The 23,006-nt window shown below is 34.6% G+C and overlaps 1 long non-coding RNA gene and 1 pseudogene across 1 annotated transcript in view; one reads left to right on the top strand and one right to left on the bottom strand.

Annotated features, from left to right (window-relative positions):
• Nucleotides 1–23,006, bottom strand: part of LOC143660633 (uncharacterized) — a 407,362-nt gene that overhangs the window by 191,472 nt on the left and 192,884 nt on the right. The gene's annotated exons all lie outside the window — the stretch shown is intronic.
• On the top strand, nucleotides 19,439–20,049 carry LOC143660623 (UPF0711 protein C18orf21 homolog pseudogene; annotated as a pseudogene).

Genomic DNA, 23,006 nt, shown 5'->3' with positions numbered 1-23,006 from the left:
GATAAAGTTCTGTACTTATTTAAGAGTGCTTATTGTTAGCAGTTACACAGGGAATGGGGGAAGTTGGCATTTCTGTGTTCAAATATATCTAAGAGAAGTTCACATGACAAGAAGCAGCCACATCACACTGATGTATCTGATAGTAATACTACAGAACAGCACTAACAGAAAGGTTCTGCGATGTGGGAAATGTTCTCTGTGTCACATGGGGCTACTGATTACTAAATTTTTTATTTTACTTAAATTTAATTAATTTCAATGTAAATTAAAATAGCCATATATGGTTAGTGGCTATCTTATTAGACAGTAAACATCTAGAGTAGGGAATTGAATATAGGAGATAATAGTTGATCTCTACATAACACTAGGTACCAGAAGCTTTGAATATTTCACATTGTAATATGTATTTCTCACAATAATACCTCATTAAAGTAGGGTTATTATCACTTTCTTAAAGCTCAGGATGTGGAACCAGGCTTCAAGTCCAAGTCTGTTGTAATTCAGAGTCTACATACTTAGCCATGCAAAGCACTGTCTCTTAGAAGGACCATATGCCCAACCACATTTCTTTGCCTCCTTTAACAAGATACAATCATTGAACCTCTCTTTAGTCCTCTTTATGTAAAATTGCATATAATGTGATATACATGACATTGTGCATTTCCTCTTTCACGATAAAGTCAAACTGAATGTAATGCTAAAGAAACAAACTATATAGTCCCACCTACCACATACATTTCTATCCTATAAGTAGTCCATAAATGAATAAAAATGACAAACTTTTTCTTAATTCATCATATCAGAGGATATAATTCTATCATTCTTCCAATCATAACAGTGTCATTACTCCTTGTATTGTTCTAGGTATATAAAGATGACTCATAAATATTTATAGGTCAATTATGCCATTGGTCAGGATAATAAGGATAGAGTGACATTAGAATGATTAATTTATGTAATTATAATCTTTTCAATAATGAGCCAGGTTTACACTAATAGTATTATCCTATTTGCTATAAATGCAAAAGGTTAACCATTATCACAAGACCCCAAAATAATGCTTTAGATAATTAAAATTCTCAAACCTTTGAGGGCAAAGGCCAGCAATCTTACCCTTTAGCTTGCTTGTATACTTCATTTGGGGAATCTCAAAGAATCTGAAATTGGAAAGGTAAGTGGATGCTACTAAACCAATATTCTAATTACATAAAAACCCTTTCTAGAGCAGATATAACTGATGATTAAATGTAGTCCAAATCATATTTGAAGGTTCCAAAGGAACATTCACAGGCATGTTAACATTTAGTCAACAATTTTTTTCGGTATCTACCGTGTTCCAGATACTCTGCCAGGTGCTGGAGATGCAAAAATGTAACAACAACAACAACAACAACAAAAAAAAACCCTCAAAAACAAACAAAACAAAAAATTGGAGATGATACGCAATACAGGCAAGGAGAATGAATGGTATATAACATATAAAAATGGGTTTTCTGGGCTTAATCTACAGTTAATTGAATGGGTTAATGAGAACATAGAACATTCTAGACCCTATTTTTTTTCTATGACTTTACCTCCTGGTTTGATCTGTAATGCCAAGAAACATCTCTCACCTTCATGAAATTTCCATACCAACCACAATGCTCACCCTCACTTGATCAAACCAATAACAACATAAAAGAAAAGATGAACTATGAATAAATATATTTGACAGGGTAATTCTTAAACCCAAATTTAGTTTCATAGGAGTCACATGGGAGAAAAATAAGTATGAATTTCTCTTGACAGGTTTTTTGAGTGAGGCAAAACTTAAAAGCTCCCAAAGCCAATCTGAATGACTCTAGCTTTAGCCCACTTACATTTTTATTAGGAACTCAAATCCACAGACCTATTGACTTGGATAATCTCTAGATAGAAGGAAACCGTCTTTCAGAATCTTCCCCAAAGTTCGGGCAGAGGGAGATGATTGGGAAAGCCTCTTAGGCTTCTTGACATAAAAGTTGAGATTGGAAGACTATTTTCTTTCACCCTTCTGCTGAATGTCCTTATCCTGAGATTTGAGGGGTCAGATAAAATGACTAGAGCATGAAAAGCAAGATTTAGGTAAAAAGAATAAGGGAGGAGGAGGAGCAATGTAAGAATTAAGTCTTTGAGACTGTGAAAAAATGATTAGAGGACCATGTGATAATTATTAGTACTATTCTGATTCCTTAAATATAAAACTACTTTTTCAAATGCTCCCATATGCTTATCTAACATAAGTTACCCATCAACTTGTGAGGCAGATAGAGGTGATATTATATTTTCCAGACAAAGCACAGTAGGAGACAAAACTAGCATTGAATGAATAGTGACAATGTGCTGATTAGATGGCATTCCTCACAATCACTGTGTAAAGTAGATAGTATTATTGCATCTATTTTATAAATGAGCAAACTGATACAAAGAGATCTTGGTAACTTAATTTAGGTCACTTAGTACAAGACAGAGTTGGGGGTTAAAAATCTAAATACTTTGACTGCAACAACAAATGTTTTTTTTGGTTTTTGTTTTTCCAGAATACCACTGTGCTTCCCATGAAAAAAAATTAACAGATTTCATAAAAGTAATGAAGAAGCTTTAGAAATGAACTGTTTTCAATGTCAGGAAGAATTCTTAAAATAAAGGTCAAAACAGAATTATTTGAAAAGAAAATAAATAAGGTGTATATTTTTTGCATTTATTTAAAAAGGGACATATTTTGACTGTGTCCATTTACTGGTTCATCAAACGAGTCCTCTCTTGACCTTAAGGAATAAGAAATTAACACAGATTGAGAGTTGAAGAGGTGCCAAGTTCTTATAATCAGAATTAATCTTAGAGGTAAATGGCATTATCCCAATTTTGCAAAAGTAGAAATCATACTAAGAGAATACTGCCTATGGCCATATAGTCAATAAACTGTGCAACAAACTGTGTCACTCCAACGCCAACCACTTACAATGAAAATCTTTTATTACATGAACCCCTTTCAAAGTCCTCTGTTCCCACTTGCCTTGTTTAGAATATGCTTTGAGAATTCAGTGACCTAATTTCACATTCAAAATTAAAAGCTTAGCTTAGTTCTCAGACACAGTTCCAAAATAATGATATTTGGACTGACTAATGAGAAAATGGCATGAACCAGAGCCTAAAGAGATTAGCTTAAGGAATACTAGAAGGAAAAATCAGTGTTGGAAAATAGAAACTATCCCACCACTAGGCCAAGAATCATTTCCTAGGGGACTGAAGAAAATGAGAAAAAAAACAGAAGTAAAGAATCATTGCTTCATTTCTAGAACTAAATGTGAAAACAGTAAAACCAAATGTGACCTGGGGCATTCCTCTACATTTCAGTCACTTTTCCTTCAGAGGCAGAGGCAGTATATGGGCCAATCACATTGTTATTATTTAATTTCTAACTTCTTGCCGCCTACCTCAACCAGTTATGGTTTATCATTTCTATCCTCCTTGGCAACAAGATCAACTAGTAGTTTGAGTTGACTGTAGAGACCTATGAGGAAAAATCCTACATCTAATGAACCTAGCCTTGTCAAACAGTGCTAGAATTTATTTGTGACAGACATCAAGGGAACAGGTGTTTTTATATCACTCAAAATGTAAGATGTGTGGGGCATACAATCTGTTTCTTTTTACTTAACCTATTCATTCAAAAAAGTAAGACAGAAATAAAAAAAGATGAGAGAAGACTTATGAAATTTGTTAATCTTTCATAAATAAGTGTAAATAAGAAAGCTTTATCAAAGCCATAATATTTTAAAATATGTACTGATTAGCTTTTTGAAAATAATATGTACTTATTAATGAAGACTCATTCACCAAAACTGAACATTAAATTCAACTCTTAAGTTTGTACAACTTGGACAACCTGAAATAGTTTCCAGTCATACTTTTATCCAAACAATATATTAGACTAAAACACTAAGTAAGAATATTGAAAAATTAGAAGAAAATGTGCAACATTTAACAGATATGCAACATATTACAGAGTGACTGTCCATATAACAGTGATAAATAGTTAGTAGAATGCATGCAGAGATGAATGAAGACATAAATAACGATAACCAGAAAATATTTCAGATTTTCAGAAAATACACATGCTAAGTTTTAGCTTGAGAATTTGACAATGAAGGCATTTCCCTTTTAAATACCAGACTGGGCTCTATCACCCTTTCCTTTGTTCAAAGCTCAGCTGCTCTTTCAGACTGCTATGATGAACTAGGGGATGGAGAAACACAGTTTATCTTAAGTTAATTTTCTGGAGCTAAGTCTTAATATCATTTCTTCAAGTATTTCTTATACTTTTAGTTATAGAAAGTATAAATTTACAGAACAATCATACATAACATATAGTATCCTCACATACCTCCATATTATTAACACCATGCATTGGTGTGGTACATTTGTTACAATTGATGAAAACATATTTTCATAATTGTACTATTAACTATAGTTCATTGTATAACTTAGGATCCACTGTGCTGGGCAGTTCAAATGTTTCTTATTACAGTGGAAATCTCGCTGCAATGGAATATTTACTTTCCTGTCTTCCTACACGACCAGAAGCTTCTTGAGGGTAGGAATAAGATCACATTCACTTCTGTACTTCGGAGGTCCATGGTCAGGTCTGCCACATAATAGACACATATGCTTCATTGAAGAACTGGTAGGGAAAGCACTTGTCAGAAGAAACATAAGAGAATGTGGGAACACAAGGATATGACACATTCATTCTTCCATTTGATCAAGAGTTTCATGTGAATTGTATGCAACAAACTGTCACTCCAACGCCAACTTGTATGATGTATGCATCAGTGAAGAAAGACAACAATACTGCTCATGTGGAGGTGACATTTTAATGCAGAAATATAAACAAATTATAATAAATATAACAGTAAATTATCTAGTATTTAGAAGATCAGCACCATGGTAAAAAATTGAGCAGAGTAAGATGTACTGGAAATGCTGATGGAAGAGATGCAGTTTTAAAAAGAGTGATACCTCATTGAGAAGGTAAAATGTGAACAAAATTCACAGAAGGAACATTTCAGGCAACCCTAACAGCAAAGTGCAAAGGCCCTGAGGTAAGGGGTATGCCTAGTGTATCAAAAAAGCAGTGGTTTGGAAATTGGAGCTGATATAAAATAAGCAGGAGGAAAACAACCATAGGATAAAGCCAAGAAGGTAAGAGTAATTTGGCATTTGAATGGAGAGAAATGGGGACACATTAGAGGGTTTTATGCTGGTTTGCTGTTTAAAGTCATATATATCCAAATATTTGTACGTTCATATATATATATATATATATATATATATATATATATATATGAGAAAGAGTCATCAGCATATGCATGGGATTTATTATAATGCGATGCAATATGTTCTCTAAAGAAGTTAGTTGTTGTAGGTGAAAAGGAAAGGAAAAGATGGGAAGAGAAGGGAGGGGAGGGGAGGGGAGAGTAGAAGAGGTCCTGGTGCTAAGCCCTAGGACACATTAATTTTAGGAGATCCAGAGAAGAGGAAGAGCAGTGAAAAGAGGACAAAAATAAGCAGCAAGTGAAAGTCAAGGCAAAACAAGGACTGTGAGCACTGGAAGCAAAGTGAACAAAGTGCTTCTAAGTACTTCACTGGCAATTTTGAAATGTAATTTTCATTTGAGAACTTTATAATATTGGAAGGACTGAGAGCCCACATAGAATGCAGGATTTCACGTGATAAGATTGAGTTATTATCTTTGCTAAAGGAACTCTCCATCCCATGAAGAATTCTTCTGTATACTGAATACATTTCAGTTTATTTGGACATGTAGATTGGACAGATTTTTTCTAATCAAACCAAAGTTTATAGGTTTTATATATTGTTATATATTTAACAATATATAAAAACATGGTTGTCTCACAATGCATTAAAAATGCAATAGCAATAATATATATAGAGAGAACTTAACTGCCATAAGTAAATTCAGTATTTTGGGGGAAAGTATTATAGCTCCAAGTTGAGAAATCAGTAGCATTTTTGTCCCTGGAGTTCTTCAGATGGCTATAATAAATGTGTTAAATATCTTGGAGGAAATCAGTAAAAAAGAACTTTTAGCCTATTAAGAAGATACAAAATATTATATTCATAACATTAACAACAGGAATAAAAATAATTACCTTTTATTGAGCCACAACTATATACCAGCTACTATACTTTTATTATCTCATATCTAGACTTCTAGTCCATAAAATTCTTAGATATTATTCTCCCTATTTTTAAAGATGAGAAATCCATGACTCTGAGACATTATATGACATTTCTACAGTCATACACATGATGAGTAACAGAGTCAGGTTTAGAATTCCTTTCCACTAGATGAGAAATCAGAATTTCTTGGATTGAATCCCTTGCTTTGCTGTAAATGACCCATGTAACCTCAATATTGCACTTGAAATACCTGGGCCTCAGAGTCCTCAACTGTAAATATATGTATGCTCTAACCTTAAAGGATGATTGTGAGGGTTGGTGTGAGCAAAAGGATGTACACATTCTATGAAGAAAAGAATAATATTCAGGCAGAAAATCAAAGGTTAAATAAGGATTGGTCGAAGATGTTAGTTTTTCATCTATTGGTATGGTTTGCAACCCAATAAGGGAAAGAATCCTTCAGGAGTAGCAGAACAAAAACAAAAACAAAATAAAACATCAAAATCTATAGTCTCTAAGGTAATGAAAAGATAATTTCCCCAATTAATATATTTGATTCCAATTTAATTTATATTTTAAGGCTAACATTTTTACTGACCCCTGAACCTTTGAATAACTAAAGCAGAATAAGTCCAGGAGTAATAAAGAATTGTCCAGAAAAGTATGGAGTAACCTCAACTTTTAATAATAGAAGTGAGGGCTTAAAATTCTGCTCTGAAGACTTACACTTGCAAGTGTTCAGTGTCACTGGATCTGTGGCATATAGTTATAAAATCACACTGCCTCTTACATACAAAATTTAGAGACAGGTGTGCTATTCAAAATTATCCACAACATTCAATCCACTGGGGTCCATATCAACCTATGGGTTATTTGTTTTTGTTTTTGTTTTTAACATGGGTAGGCACCAGGAATCAAATCCAGGTCTCTGACATAGCAGACGAAAATTCTGCCACTGAGCCACCATCACACCACCCCAACCTATGATTTTGTTAAACAGAATTCTGACAATCCCAGAGTGATGCAATCCCAGAGTGATAAATGTTTTATCACTCAGTGTCTTCAACACATTTTCATCTATTTAAGGAGCTCAAGGTTAGGCCTTTGCTTAAAGTTGTTACCCTGGAAACTCTATTGTCTTATACAATAATACAAACGGATAAACTAATCTAGAAAGTGTCCCAGATATTTCAAAATCATTCATCAGGAATTTGTTAATAATCTACTGTCACAACAGGAATATGAAATTACAAATAACTGAATGTCATTTTCCTGACTACATATAAATTACTTAAGGAACTGTGAGTCTACAGCACTCACCATATCAATTATGGAATATTTTTGGTGATTGATTTTTATTGGGCTCTGCCTGAGTTAACTTAATTTTTCAGTTGCCTTTCTTCTGGGTTCTTATTAGAATTGTTGTTAAACATGAAAATAAACTCCATTGCTCTCCCATCATCTACTTGTAGAATGTGACTCACTTTTGACAAATTCAAATACACTTATCAGAGGGTAAGCCGGTGGTGCTTTATCAATAGTAGGACTGAGATATTATTAAAAGTCAAGAGGCTGCCTTCTGTGTATCCCAGAAATAAGTGGACCTGTCTGAAGCCTGTGAGGGTGCTGAGTTATTGTTTGCTTATTCCCTTTACATATAGAATAACTTAGAACCCTAGACTACCCACCTCAGCTAGACTTTCCTCTTTATGCCAAATATAAATGTTATCCCCAAACTATATCAGAGTCAATTAAGATTTAGCCCAATTTTATACTGTGACCCAGAGAAAATTAGATCTAAAATCTGTAATTTGGAAATTTCATGCCAATTGATATAGATAAGCAGATAAACCCACCACATAAGAATGTAAATATACACAACATTGCTAAGCAATGTGAAAACTGCATCTGTCTTTTTGACACTTCTTTCCAGACTTAAATGTAAAGTTCTCTTTGTGACCAAAAGACAACATGATGTTGATCCCAATGCATAGATATGGTAGCATCAATTATATAAGAGACTGATGCTAAGTCATAAAAGAGCTGAAGTTTAAAAACACACTGTTACTAGGATTTTCTAAGTGGCAGTTTGAGAAGGCTACATAATTAAAGAACATAAAAGGATCCTTTAAGGATCTTAAGCTTGTATTTACTTACTCTCAAGTCCTGAGGAAGAAAGGAATGAAATGGTCCATCAGTGTTAACCCAGAATATAAAAATATCTGGCAAACTCATTGGCAGATGGCTTGGATTAGTCAGAAAATGTGGATTAGGGTTTAGTAGCAATTTATACTTTGTTAGGAGAAAATAACCATAGTTATATGGTGTCATTTCACTTATTGTTTATAAATGTAAAAAAATATTCTAATATGGAAAACTAGCTTGACATAGGTCAACTTGCCTTCTTCTGCTGATTAGGATTTCTTTAATCTGTATCAGTAATTTATTAAATAAAAGTACTAAATCTCAAATATATTGAAGAGAAAAAAAAACTAAAATATAAGTAAAATCTCAGGATAACTCATCCAGAGGGCTGTGACCAGCAAGAATGCAACCCATGTAATACAATGCTTATAAGGGAGATTTGTTTATACTATAATGCAACAAACTGACTCCTGTTCTGCATTGGTCTCCTTTTTCAATCAAAACAGGCTAAAGTTATTACCTTTTGAGGAAGGAGGAGCAGACTACAGAAGTAATTGCTTCATGATGATTTGGGACTTTCTCTATACAATATACAATCTTCAACAAAGATATGTAGAATAAAAACCCATCACATTAAATTTATGTTTTTTGAAAGCACAGATTGACTGAAAAAGAACAACTTTTCATGAATTTTACATTTTTGTCCTGCACTTTATGCAATTTAATTTTCTATACCTTACTTATGGTGTTAAGGCAAAATTTTACTCTATTACCCTGATGCATGACTTCTAAACATTAGGATATGGCTACCCCAGAGTTCAAACTAAAATTAATTTGTAGGCATCTCTCTGTACAGACAACACAGACATAGGTAGATAGATGTAATATTACATTATAAGTCACCCTTTTATCAAGCGGTTGGACGTTACTGAGTTTAGTCCCAGCCAGAATGTAATTGGACCAAATATAATTGTGCTAACTATAAAATCTCTAAGGATTTTACATTTAATGTCTGTTTGCTTCTGACACATTGAGCCAAACTGAAACCTTATTCCAGGCTCATTGGGAACTAAATACTTGGTTGGTCAGTATAATAATGTGACTGTCTTAAAACTGACCCCTTCTGGATTCCAAAACTGGCACGCTCTATGGAGACCTGGAGAGGATTCAAGGGGAGCCATTTCCATAACCAAACGCCTAAGAAACTAGAACCACCAGATGAAGAAACTGATTTTATTCATTTAGACCTAGCAGAGGGTGTCATTTTCTTTTATGTCATACTGATATGAAAGGTGTTATTTAAACTACACTACTCACATCTATACTATCTCCACTATATATATAACAGAAAAAAATACACTCTTTAAGGAATCAAGAATAATAGCAAAACTTCCTGATGCCATGTCATTAAATATTGGATGTAATGGATTGTCAAATATTGGGACAGATACAATAGACAAGCATGGAATCAGCTGTTTTAGCAGACTACATTAATTTTCATCTACCTGGGGTAGAATGGGTACAATCATAACTGAAGATCATACTTTGGGGCCAGATAAACAGTTAACCAATAATATCTTCAGATGTTATTGGTTCCTGGAAATGTCTGTGGCCGTGATAAGGTATCCTGTAGTGATTATTAGAGTCCAGGATTTTCTTTCTGGCTAAAGGCTTGTGAGGCCTTAAGGAGGAAATCCAGTTAAGTCTCAGTTACTCCTTTTATTAAATTGGAATAATAACCCTGAGGTTGTTGAACAAGGAAATGAGATAAAGTAGGTTAAGTGCTTTGCACAATGTTTGACACACACCAAATGCTCAGTAAATGTTGAGACCATTTTGTTTCTCTTTTAAACATGGAGAAAATACAATGTTGATGTTGGATACAATAGAACTTACTACCTGCAATTTTCCTTTCCATAAAGCTCTCCTTTGATCAGCGCCAGATTTCACCCAAGTCTTAGAACACAAAAGAACACTAACAAGATAACAAATGAGTCAAAATTACCCTTCTTTTCTGAAAAAAAAAAAGCTTCTCAACACAGACAATCTTAAGAGAAAAGTGTTGAATAAATTGGGTACAAAATAATTTGTTTGCAACAAGGATATGTGGTTCTCTGGTAAACAAAAGAAGGAGTGAGGCTAGGCACCTAAAACCAGAAAACTCCAACATTAGCAGAGCTTTCCATCACTTTTCTCATCTGCTCTGTATGTCTGTTTCTTTGCTCTTAGACTCTTCTCTCTCTCTCCCTGTCTCCCTCTCTGTCTGTGGTTGTCTCAATGTCCATCACTATGTTTTCATCTGCTTCTATGAGCTATTTGTAAAAATACTGCTTTCTGAAATTCCACAATTTTTTACTTAAAGCCAAGTCCCCAAGAAAACCCTATTTTCTATATCTTAATTTTAGTATTGAAACTGACAAGTTTGGGCTATGACTGGATAGTGACAGTCAGATGTCCAGCTGAATCTCTCTATTATACTATATGCATATGCATATTCACATACCTATTCATATCATGGTACATGCTTTTATATGTTTGTGCATGTAAAATATATGGAGACATTTGTATATTTCAATAGATTTGTATTCAAATATCTAGTACTCTATATTAAGTGCTATACATTGATTCTAGCACATATATGGGACTATGTCCTACTACTATGGAAAAAACTATTTGTATTGAGTATATGCTTGAAAAAAAACAAACAGCAAACGCACCTATTACAACAATGCCCGTGATATTAATTTTTATCACATTGACGATTTGTTCATAAATATAAATGGATAATGGATGAACATAATATAAACATAATATTTCCATTTTTACTTAAATACTATACTGCCTCATGATATTGACTGTGGATGTGATGATGTATGAAGCTAATGTTCATAAAGTAAAAGCAATCATTCAATGTTAAAAAGTCAGTGAACGTCCAACATGGGTGTTAGGATTTAATAAGCTGTGGGGAAAAAAAAAAACAAAACGAATGCCTTGTGTGTCAGCTATATTCATTTTGGAATAATGTATGCTATACAGTATACACCTAACACGTCCTTGATATCTTCACATGGAAATACAATATTCATTTTATTCATGGAACCATGTGCAATCTCTTGTATGAACCATATTCCTCTTACCAAACATAATCAACCCACTGCTTCTCATCAAGTGAATGACCAAGCTATAAAAAATATTATTCTGGGATATGTTGGCTAGTTTCCCTTTCAACATATATGAATGTTTGGTGTTCTTATATGCATTATTCAGTTCATCCTCCAAAGAACCAGAAGAGAAATATAGTGCTATTTCTGGGAATGCAAGGAATTTGTGCTCAGTAAGCTCAAGCAACTCATCTAGGATCACATATCTTGTGGCACAGTCCAGACTCAGACTTCTGCTTTCAGGTAGGTAATACCTACACTTGACACAAAATCCAACTTATCTTTCTTTCTTTAAGATCTTTAGAGAAATTCTAAAACTAACTTTCATAGAATACAGAGTGCTTATTAGCTTGACAACAGAGAGATTTTTCCTCTTTACATAGTCATGAAATTTCTCTGACTTTTATTTGAAGTCATATTTATCCTGTAAACTCTTGGCTGCTATGGGAACAGCACATTTCCTTATACTTTGTCTTCACATTCAGAAATTAAAATGGCATTGAACCCAGGCATATTTGGAAGGTGCAAGTTTTTGCCATCACCATCACATCTGCCATTCCAAGGAGCACTCTTTTGAATATAGTTGTCAAGAACATTGCCCTATTCATTGAGTTCCTACTCATTACTAAGTACAGATATTCAGGGAAAGATACAAAGACAATAAGGCAAGCCCCGCATCTACAACAAGTTTACAAATACCCGAGGAAGACACATGCTGGTAAATGCAGCTTTCTTTATTACAAAAAACATTGGAATGAAATTTGGAAACCCAGATGTGATTCTACCTTCTTCAAGATCACACTTTCATTCAATCTCAGGAATAAGTATTACAGCAGAGAAATGGAAGTTGCTATGGAAGTACAGATAAAAAAGAAGTTTAATTTTATTTTGGTATTCAGGAATAAAAGTAGTTTATCAGTAATGACAGTACTTATCAAAATATGGAGCTATGAAATGTTTATATGAGAATTGGCATAAATACTTTAAAGATAAATGCATAGGCATTACCCCACAACTACTGAATCAGTATCTGTGGGAGAGGGGAAGGACTTAGCAATATTCATATTAACAAAGCCCTCCAGATGATTCATATCCACTGTAAAGTTTAGCAACTGCTGAGCTAAGGGAAAATGTAATTATTAAACTAAAATTATACTTTAAGCCCTTTTCAGTAGTAAGGGAAAAATCTCTCCGGGAGCAGGGATGGAGAAAGATGCTCAGAAAAGAGCTTAGATATTTCTACTCTTGGTAAAAGCTCTGTATATACTTTGCCAGCTTTTACAATGCAGATACAAGGCTACAAGTTGACAGTTAAATTTAGCATTCTAAGTGCTATGGAGAATTACCTTGGTTACTAAAACCAGCTAAGAGCCCAATTGATTCAATCCATTTCCCAAGGTGAAAGGCTCAGCCATTTAGAACAGCTATATTTTCAAAATGAGGCATCATACTTATTTCCTTGATAGTATGTAGTATTGTAAGATAACAAAATTGTAGCTACTACCCCTTAGAGATTATTTTTCTAAAGGTTTCTCAATAAACATCATGTGATTTCTTCATGTATTTTACTAAAATATAAGGTAATTTTAAAGGATTGTATACCGTATCTACTTTACAATACATCACAAGGAAAGGGGTGGGGATTGTTGGTTTAGCCAGTAAAATCTCAAGCATTGGAATGTCTAAGAATAAAATAATTCTGAAAGCTAAAAACTTTAACTAATATATATCATCAATATTACACAACTTGCCTGCATATTTAATACTGTTGCAAAATCTATGTAACAAATTACAGTTTAGCTAAAATGCATCACTATTTGCTTTGTTAGCCAGGGACTGACAATACACTTGGTTGGTTTTTTCCATGTCCATCTCTTTTCTACTTTCCACACCATTTTACAATTGCAGGTATAGAAAGGAGGAATTGTTCGAACTCAACACAGTTGAATTTCAAATATTGCTGATTTTACAGTACAATCAGGGAGTGACAAAAATGTAGCCTATTTGCCAAGTCTGAGTCACAGCCTGTTTTTGGACCACTGGCAAGCTAAAAATGATTTTTAATATTTTTAAATGGCTACAAAGAAAAGTAAAAACACACAACAGATACCTAAAGTATTACCTATCCGGCCCTTTGATTAACATATTTACTAATTCTTTTCTTATAGTACATGAAGTATCCTATAAAAATCTGGTAACTAATCATGTGCTTTGCTTTCTATTAAAAGAATAAGAAGTTCATTTGGAAAGTCAAGATGAGTGATATAATGAATTAAAACTAACACAAGGTAAGGTAGTAGATCAGAGTGAATAAACAATAATATAATAAAAGGGGGCAAAGATTCTAAAGAATATAAAATGGAAAGCTAAAGGATCAATTTGTAGACAAAGCTCTCTACAAATTTTAAGGATCTGATAGCTGCAGTGTATTTTGTAAAACTGTACTAACTGGTGCTCATAATAATACAAAACTATAAACCATGAGCATGGTTTATTAAAGAATGTGATTAAGTCTGTAATAAATTTCATGAGGCTAGATATTACATCTATGTAGTACTGAGGCCAACACTTGGCTCAGAGATGGAGGTGTACAATGTTTACTGAACAAATAAAATAAGAGGGATTCATTCTTAAAATCATGAAGAAGAAAAAATTAATGTTCAAAGAGTGCCCTCCATTATTGTGGCATCAGCTCCTTAATAACACTGAGAAATGAGGCAGTGATGTACATTAATAATCACATTTTGCCCCTCCATCAATAACCCTTGGTTTGTATGTGTAGTTTCTAATGTCAGTCACCCAAAGCCTTCAGATTTTCTCCACTAGGGATACTCAATTCTGTCTTCGTATAACTTTATCAATTCTTTTTGAGAAGAAATTTAAAAAACACAATATGATCCCTTCTCCCTACCTTCTCACCTTATCTGTCCAAAGACCTTTCAGGTAAGTCTGTAGACATTGTATATTGTCTACTGTCAAAACATTCTAACAGATTTATTTATACTTAATCCTTCCTCTAGCAACTGACTCAAGGGGAAGAATATGTGCCAGTTGAATAATAGTTGGGGATTTAGGACATTTTCATAGAGGTCTGGAGGCTCATGAAAAGAAAGATGATGAACATAAAAAGACTTACCATGGTGGCATGCTAAATGCTAAAATTTCTATAATGGGCTAATACTAAAACTAGTTTCCGCTCACAAAACAAAAAAAAAAAACCATTATTTTGTTTCTATCACCATTTTTTATCTTCATTTTTTGTGATATTTAAAAAACCTTCAATCATAATAAAAATAACAATTATTAAAATTAAAGGGCAAGGGCTTAATTAAGTCACATAGAGCTTGAAAAGCTATAAATTACTATTGTACCATTTGGATGCTTTCCAAGAAATAGGGAAATGAAAGGAATGTCAATTTTTTTTAAATCATTAAAATAGAAAAGATCACCAAAAAATGTCAAAAGTAGTTTAAAATAGAATAAAGGGGATTTCTTAATACAAGGTTGTCTGAAATAAAGTTCTAAAAAGTTTGTCATATTTTAGTGCAGTCAAGCATAAATGGTATTTAAATAGCTTACAATGGATAATTATAACTAGATTATCTTTATTTACCACCAGTACCTTCAAAGGAGCTAGAAAACATGAAATTAACTTCAGTTCCTGTCCAGTGGGCTCACAATCTAAATTACTGACAACAAATAAAAAGTGAAATGAATGATGCTTAAATGACTTCTAATTAAACTAATAAGCTTCAGCTGTGCTCCTATGTGCACTGAGTCAAAAGCAAACAATATACGTAAAACACTCTGAATAAAGCTATATGTACTCACTACCCAATTAACTGCAGAACTGCATCTTGGAGTGATGGAATGTGACAAATTATACCTCTATTGCCAGATGACATGTCAGAAAGAATGCCAGACTGGGAACTAAAGTCTACAATATTTTACAACCTCCTACAATCCTCCACTAATTACCTATATGACTTTGGGCAATTACTCAATCTTTAAGAGACTGCATTATGGTCTCACCTACTGCTAACATAAGCATATAATTCCTACCATATAGATCAAATTTAGATTTTAGTTCATTGTATTGAGGTATTATTTTTGTGGCAAAAATTACAAAATTTTCATCAAACTGCATTTCCTCTTCTTCCTAGGCACAGGGTAAACTATAAACTCTGCTTTCCTAGCAGTTATGTATGGCCATATACATGTGAGTTTTAGGCAATAGATTGAGTAGATGTGATGTCTGACCATAAAATCCTCCGCTTTCTGACTGGTTGGCATAGAAATGAACATGATGACCCAAGAAACTCCATGTTAAAGGTCCCTTGCCAAACTATTCATGCAACAAAGATCATGACCTGCATGAGAAGCAATTTCTATTGTATTACTTCACTGAAATGTTCAGTCTCCCTATTATAATAGATAGCACTATCCTAACTAGTATGAATTATACTAGATTATGCAACATATATCACATCACTGAGGGCTGAGGACATTGTTCACTGTGTTCAATAATGGGGGCATGCTGAGCTCTGTAAGTGAATTCCAGAAATGCAACAGGTCTATGAAAAAACAGGAACCATTTCCTAGGTGATATGGTGGTACTTTCCTAATGAAGAAGGCCAGGAGCTAGTTAAGCCACCTATGATGCACAGCATCTTTGGGTTAGAACTTAAGGTGTATGGATTCTAGATCAGTGTCAGAGAAAGGTGGCTATAGTAGAAGCAGAATACTTATACTTTCTAGCTTAAGACATAAATAATATTTCTTGTATTTATTTCCCTTTTGTTGTCTCTTGATATTTATTAATGTATTAATTCTGAATTTCTACTTGATTCAGGTATCCCAAAGCATATCAAAGAAGGGATTTGTGACTACTATATTTAATTTTTATGTATTTCCTATAAGTCAATGGTGATGCACATCGGAATCTCAGAATAAAAAGTAAATTTATGGGCATGGAAGAAAAGTTGTGGTACAACAAAGCAAGGAAATTGGTCAAAGTGAATTATTTTATGAATCAATAGAGGGCAATTTTAGCATCTTATTTTGCTGACTCCCCAAAAGTAAAGGAGATTATATGGTATGTGTCGCTTTAATAGCCTCCTCTTGCCAACATCATACTTCCTCACCTTGGTCTGGTAGGGCTATAAATTAGGCAACAATGACATTGAATATGCTTAATTTATCACCTGAAAGTACTTCAGACTCCTATTGCAATCAGTGCATTGAATGTCTTGCTAACATTTTATTTGGAAGTAAAAAATTAAATGGGAAACATAGTGGGTGAAAGAAGGTGGGAGGTATGAGCATGACAGTTTTTCAACAAACATTCCTCTGTATCAACTATGAGTCAGACATTACGCTAAGTAAGTTTTAGGATGGGATTATATGGTCTCTACTCTTATGGTTTCTATGCTCATAGGTCTACTGAGACATTTACAATGACATATAAATTTCCTAAATATTACGATGTGAAATGTACTGGATGCCCTGGTACATATCACATATATGAGGGTCTCCTAAATTATAAATGCTATTTATTTGTCATTTACCATGTACTATGGTACAAGTGGTCATAAATACTAGCTTAGTCTTTTTGCAAAGGTCCTATGAAATAGCTGTTATCATTATACTTTACAGGAGAGTAAAATATAGATCAGAGATTTTATATTGCTTACTAAAGATGATGAAATTAATGAATAGCAGACCTGAAATCACAATCCAGTTCTCTTAGCTAGAAAACACGCACTAAAGAAGCAAGGGTGACAAATCAGCAGAGGCAGGCATTCTTTAGGAAGCTGTAAGGATCCACAGGAAGGAGTACTGTGATTATATCTGATATGGGTATAAAGTAGAGGAATGACAGCACAAATAACACAACTGACATTATACTTGAAATAAGCTACCTCTCATGCCCATACAATGCATATAAATTTGGGTGGAGGAGGGAGAAAGATGGAATATTTGTTATGCCTAAAAAAAGTGGGATTAAGAGAGTACATTTGAGATCTGACTGAAATGCTATGCTTGGTTTAACTTTTTTTTTCTTTAACAACCAAAGTTCATTCTTATTTAGTTTTTTATCCCTTGGGCTAATGCAAAACTTTTCTGAATAACAGTTATTACAGCTACACATACAAATCTAGTCTGTTTCCCTAATCTGAAGGTAATTTTTTTCCGCTCACAGGAGGAAGATTAAAATATCCTTCTGAAAATGAAGCAATTCTCTTACTCTGTGGGATAATTCCCACAGAGTTTATAATTTAAGATGTAAGTTTCTTATTTTACTGAAGATAAACTCAGTAGATGTCTGAAAGTAATGTATACTTTCCCAGTAAAGGTTAAGGATCATAGGCAGAAGAAACGGTTATGGCGAGTGTATTCAACCAGGCTTTGCCTCACCATGAGGTCAGGTAACTCTTCAGTACAGTTACTGACAAAGCCAGAAGTCAAACTGAAGTTCCCAAATCAGAAACTGATGCTTCAGAATGGCATGCATTTTTTTTAAAAATAGGTATTCACTTTCCACCACATTCACATTTGAATTACCATTTGTTTCCTATATTGCACAGTAAGTATATGGACCATACATGGGAAACTAACCACAGGAAAGTTAGCATTTTGTACCTACTTCCATGATTTTAGGATGTTTATGAAATATTTACATTTTACTATAGTTCATTTAAAATAAAATGAAACAAATACTAGTCAATCCTACTATGAGTCAGGCACTGAGCTAAATACACATGGTTCTTGACAGAACTTCGCTCCCAATGGCAAAATGAAATAAATCCAGTGATCAATTATTCCTGAGGGTACATAGACATGATTATAAAGTCAAACAATATTCTCAATTATAATGCATTGGGTTGTCAGTGTATACAAAGTTTTAGTCATATTACTCAGGAAATAAACACAAAGCCTGGAGTTTTCTGTCGGCAAACTATTTATATCTGATTAAAGCCCAATATATGACTGATCCTATTTGCCTAGCACTGTCAGACATATATGCTGCACTTCTCCAGTGATGATGTGGTTGCCTGCAACCTCACAAGACAGTCAGCAAAAAAATAGAGTGTATAACTTGGAAACTACTCATTAAATTGTTAATACTTTTTAAGAATTGGACTAATTAATGTCTGTGATGGTTAGGTTCTGGTGTCCACTTGGCCAAGTAATGATGGCCAATTGTCTGGTCAGGCAAGCACTGGCCTGACCATTGCTGCAAGGATATCTCATGGCTGGTTAATAAAGTAGAATGCTGGTGTATTAAGTCAGTTGATCATCTGTGGCTGCTCATATCTGTGATCAACCAAGGTGTATCTCCCACCAAAGAGAGAATCCAATCAGTTGAAGACTCCTAAGGAAGAAGAGAGACTCTTTCACTGCTTCTTCAGCCAGCAAGTCTCTCCTGTGGAGTTCATTCAGACCTGTCATCAGAGCTGTCAGCTTTACAGCCTGTCCCATGGATTTTGGACTCTTCTTTTCCCATAGTTACATGAGACACCTTTATAAATCTCATATTTACATATACCCCCTGTTAATTCTGTCTCTCCAGAGAACCCTAATAATGCAGCTTGGTACTGGGAGTTTAAGATTGAGTAACACAATCTTAAAAATGTGTCTTTACAACTTGTTTTCTATTCTGATTAGACTCAGAGGCACTAATGACTGTTTCCAGTAATCACGATGGCACTGACAGTCCATAGGGTAAGTTGGAAAGAGAGATACTCAAAATAGTACCACTAGATTCTGATAATTGTATGCTTATATGAGGCAAGGCTCTGGGTGAGAGTGTTTTTTCACCTTTAGAGAGTTTTGTGGAATTAAGAGGTATAATGGCTTCTTTTCTCACTGGGTTTCCATGGCATGGAAGCAGTAGCCATTGCTGGATGAAGCAGAAACACTACCTTGAAACTGCAGTGCAGAAACTACAAGCTAACAGTCCTGACCAGTCTTGCTATCTCCTATGAAAAAAAGCACTTTTGAAGAAAACTGTCTATACTGTTTCCAGTTGCTGGGGCTGGATAACTCTTGAGTATGTTATCCAGACTGACACCCAAAATACAGAAACTTCTTCATTAAGAAGAAAAAATTATACACTACGTTTAAAGAAGCAAAAGTTGTCAAAAAATGCAAAGACTCCAAAAGTATATAGATTACTTATAAAACATGCAATAGAACAGTTAAATGTCCTGGTAAGAGCAGAAGCTTTCTATCAGCACTGAAGAACAATTCTACCACTCCTACAAAGAAATCCAGCCCAAAGACAGTGGGAGAAAGACTCAATCTCCTGCACAGTTAAATCATGATATGATTGGCTCCAAAGGCAAGAATCTAGCACTGATTTGTAGAACACCTACATCTGGAAGCCAACACCCATTTCCTCTTCAAAGAATGGGAGAGAAGCAAAGAAATAATTCTCTTAATCAAAAATGTTATTCAGAAAGAATCCCAAAACAATTTAGAGGTGGACTTCAGAAATTTTGTGTCTTCTCTATGAATGATGGATTTTTAAAATAAGAAATATCTACTATAATTTCTGAAAGTAGTGTTAGAAAATACATGAAAATTATGCCTAAGAGCAAAATTTTCTTGGCATCCTTCAGTGTTTATATTCATTGGAATGAATAACTGAAATCTGTCTTGCAAAGGGTGGTTGTGAGTATCAAAGAAGTATGTGAAAGTTCCTTGTCATTAGTATATATATATATATTTATACATATATATTTGTAATATATACATCTTGTAATACATATGTATGCATATTACAAGAAAGTTCCTTGTAATTAGTGTGTGTGTGTATATATATATATATATATATATATATATATATATGCACATATATACAGTTATTATTATCATTTTTCCCCTCCTTTAACAGTTTTTATTATCAATGTTTTCTTTGATAAGAAAATTGAGACATTTATGAGAGGATGTACTCACTAATTAAGATTTCTTCCAGGTGTCTATAGCTTTATTGCTATCTCAAAATAAAGATCAATTATGTGCATCCTTGTTTTCTTTCAATCAGCCACATAATGGTATATTAGTAAAATTTGACATTATTCCTATTTTGAGTGCAAAAGTAAATATCTGGGGCAGTTTTGAATTATAGATGATTCAACAGGATACTGATATTTTCATTTTTACCACTTTGCATTGCTCCTGTAATAGTATTTCACCTTAGTGATATTTTAATTTGCTCTAGAAAAGACCTTTTTGTAGGTCTAAAAATTACATCAGAACATACCACAGTAAGCAACAATTTAGCTACCAAATATTTTCTGGGACACAAATACATAGACATTTATATATTTTTAATGATAAAGTAGGACTTTATTCAAGCTCTCTTTAAAAAAAACTCTTTAAATAAATAATGTAGATACTTGAAAAAAGACATAATGTTGTTGGCTGTTGTCAGATACACTGGATACAGTGATGAGGGAATGGCATGAGCTGAAGGCTTCAAATTTGCACCTTAAGTGCCATATGAATGATGTAAAAGTTTCCATGTGTGCCCTGACAGAAAATTTTATTTCTTGTGGTCACAGACTTGAGATCTCTGAAAAGCAGACACAGAGCTTCATTGCGCGAGTAGCAGATTTACAGCATAAACTAAGATATCAACCTACAAGGTAGTCTGCTGTTAAAGTAAGGGCTTTTATTGGAAAAGAATGGGATCCTGAAATGTGGGATGCAGATATATGGCTAGATAATAATGGCAATGGGGAGACAGGATTCCTGTAACATGCTGAGCCTTTACTAGATAGACCCATAATGGACTGCCCTGAGTAAAGAGCTTCCAAACTTCCAGCCTGTCTTTAGAAAACAGATTCGCAGTCTTCATCCTGCCCAGAGGAATTTGCCATCCAATCTCCACTGAATGAGATTAACTTTTCAGTGCCTGCTAACCCTAAAATCACCTCCCCTGGGGAAACAGCCCTCATTCTTCTGGAGTGAAACTGGCTTAAAAGACATTTCTATTTCCTTTATGACCCACCCCCATCACCCCTCTTTACTTCAAGATTTATAACTAGATTAAAGTCCTGACAGGCCCCAAAAGGTGAGGTACAAATGTCACCCATGAGGAGGCACAATATACTCCAAAAGAACTGCATGAGTTTTCCAACCTATATAGACAGAAATCAGAGGAAAACGTGTGGGAATGGATATTAAGGTTGTGGGATAATGGTGGAAGGAATATAAAGTTGCATCAAGCTAAATTTACTGATATGGGCCCACTAAGCAGAGATTCTGCATTCAATCTCGTGTTGTAGCACGAGGGGCTAGAAAAGGCATTAACAGTTTGTTTGGATGGTTGGCTGAAACGTGGTCGATACTACCTGAGGTCAAAATGCCACAACTTTCCTTGTATGATGGCGATGAGGGGATCCAGAGGCTTATGGAGACTGGAATGATAGAATGGCTTTATCATGGAAGACCTGTTCACACACCCCAGGAATGTCCAGAGGACATATCTTTCACCAGAACCTTGAGAAATAAACTTGTGAGACTAGCTCCATCACCCTTGAAGAGCTCTGTAGTCACCCTTCTCTGTAGGTCAGATATTCCTGTGAGAACTACTGTCATTGAGCTAGAAACCTTAAACCTAATGGGGATGATTGGATCCTGAGTTGGCAGAAGTTATGTGGTGACAGTTAATCACCATAGACAAAGCAGATGTGCCCACCATAATGGACAGCAGACTCAAAGCAACAGTTAAAATAATCTGCCTTGCAGAGACTTATGGCATTGGCTAGCAGTTAACGGGGTACCTAGAAGTAAAATAGATGGGCAGTCTACTAAGTTCTTGTTTGAGCTGCAAAAACAGAAGAATTATTGGTCAAGTGAACAGAAGTCTAATTTGAATAATAGAAAAAAAGTCACAGTTCCTTAATCAATTTCCAGATTTGAGATGGTTTATAGACCCAGAGCCCCCTGAATGAGGGGAGGACTGGGTACACTTGGGGAAGGACCCTGTTGCATGGCCCAAAATTTATACTGTTACCTTCCTCCCAGCCTTCCCCAAGGAGACCTATGGCCTTTTACCAGGTGACTGTGCACTGGGTGAAAGGAAATTATCAGATATTTCAGGGATTGTTAAATATGGCTCAAAGTGACACTAATTCTAGGAGACCCAAAACATCACCCTGGTCCACAAGTCAGAGTAGGGGCTTATGGAGGTCAGGTGAGTGATAAAGTTTTAGCTCAGGTCCATCTCACAGTGGGTCCAGTCAGTCCCCAGACCCTTTCTGTGGTCACTTTCCCAGTTCCAGAATCCATAATTGGAAGTGACAAACTCAGTAACTGGCAGAATCCCTATACTGGTTTTGATTCATGGAGTGATGTCTATTATGAATCAGAAGCAATATCATATTCCTGGAGTGACTGAAGATTAGTGTCACTCTTAAGAATTTAAAGGATGCAGGGGTGGTGATTCCCAACACATCTCCTTTC

Source organism: Tamandua tetradactyla, chromosome 2, assembly GCF_023851605.1.
Source record: "Tamandua tetradactyla isolate mTamTet1 chromosome 2, mTamTet1.pri, whole genome shotgun sequence".
Taxonomy (NCBI): Eukaryota; Metazoa; Chordata; class Mammalia; order Pilosa; family Myrmecophagidae; genus Tamandua; species Tamandua tetradactyla.
This window is presented reverse-complemented; position numbering and strand designations above follow the sequence as displayed.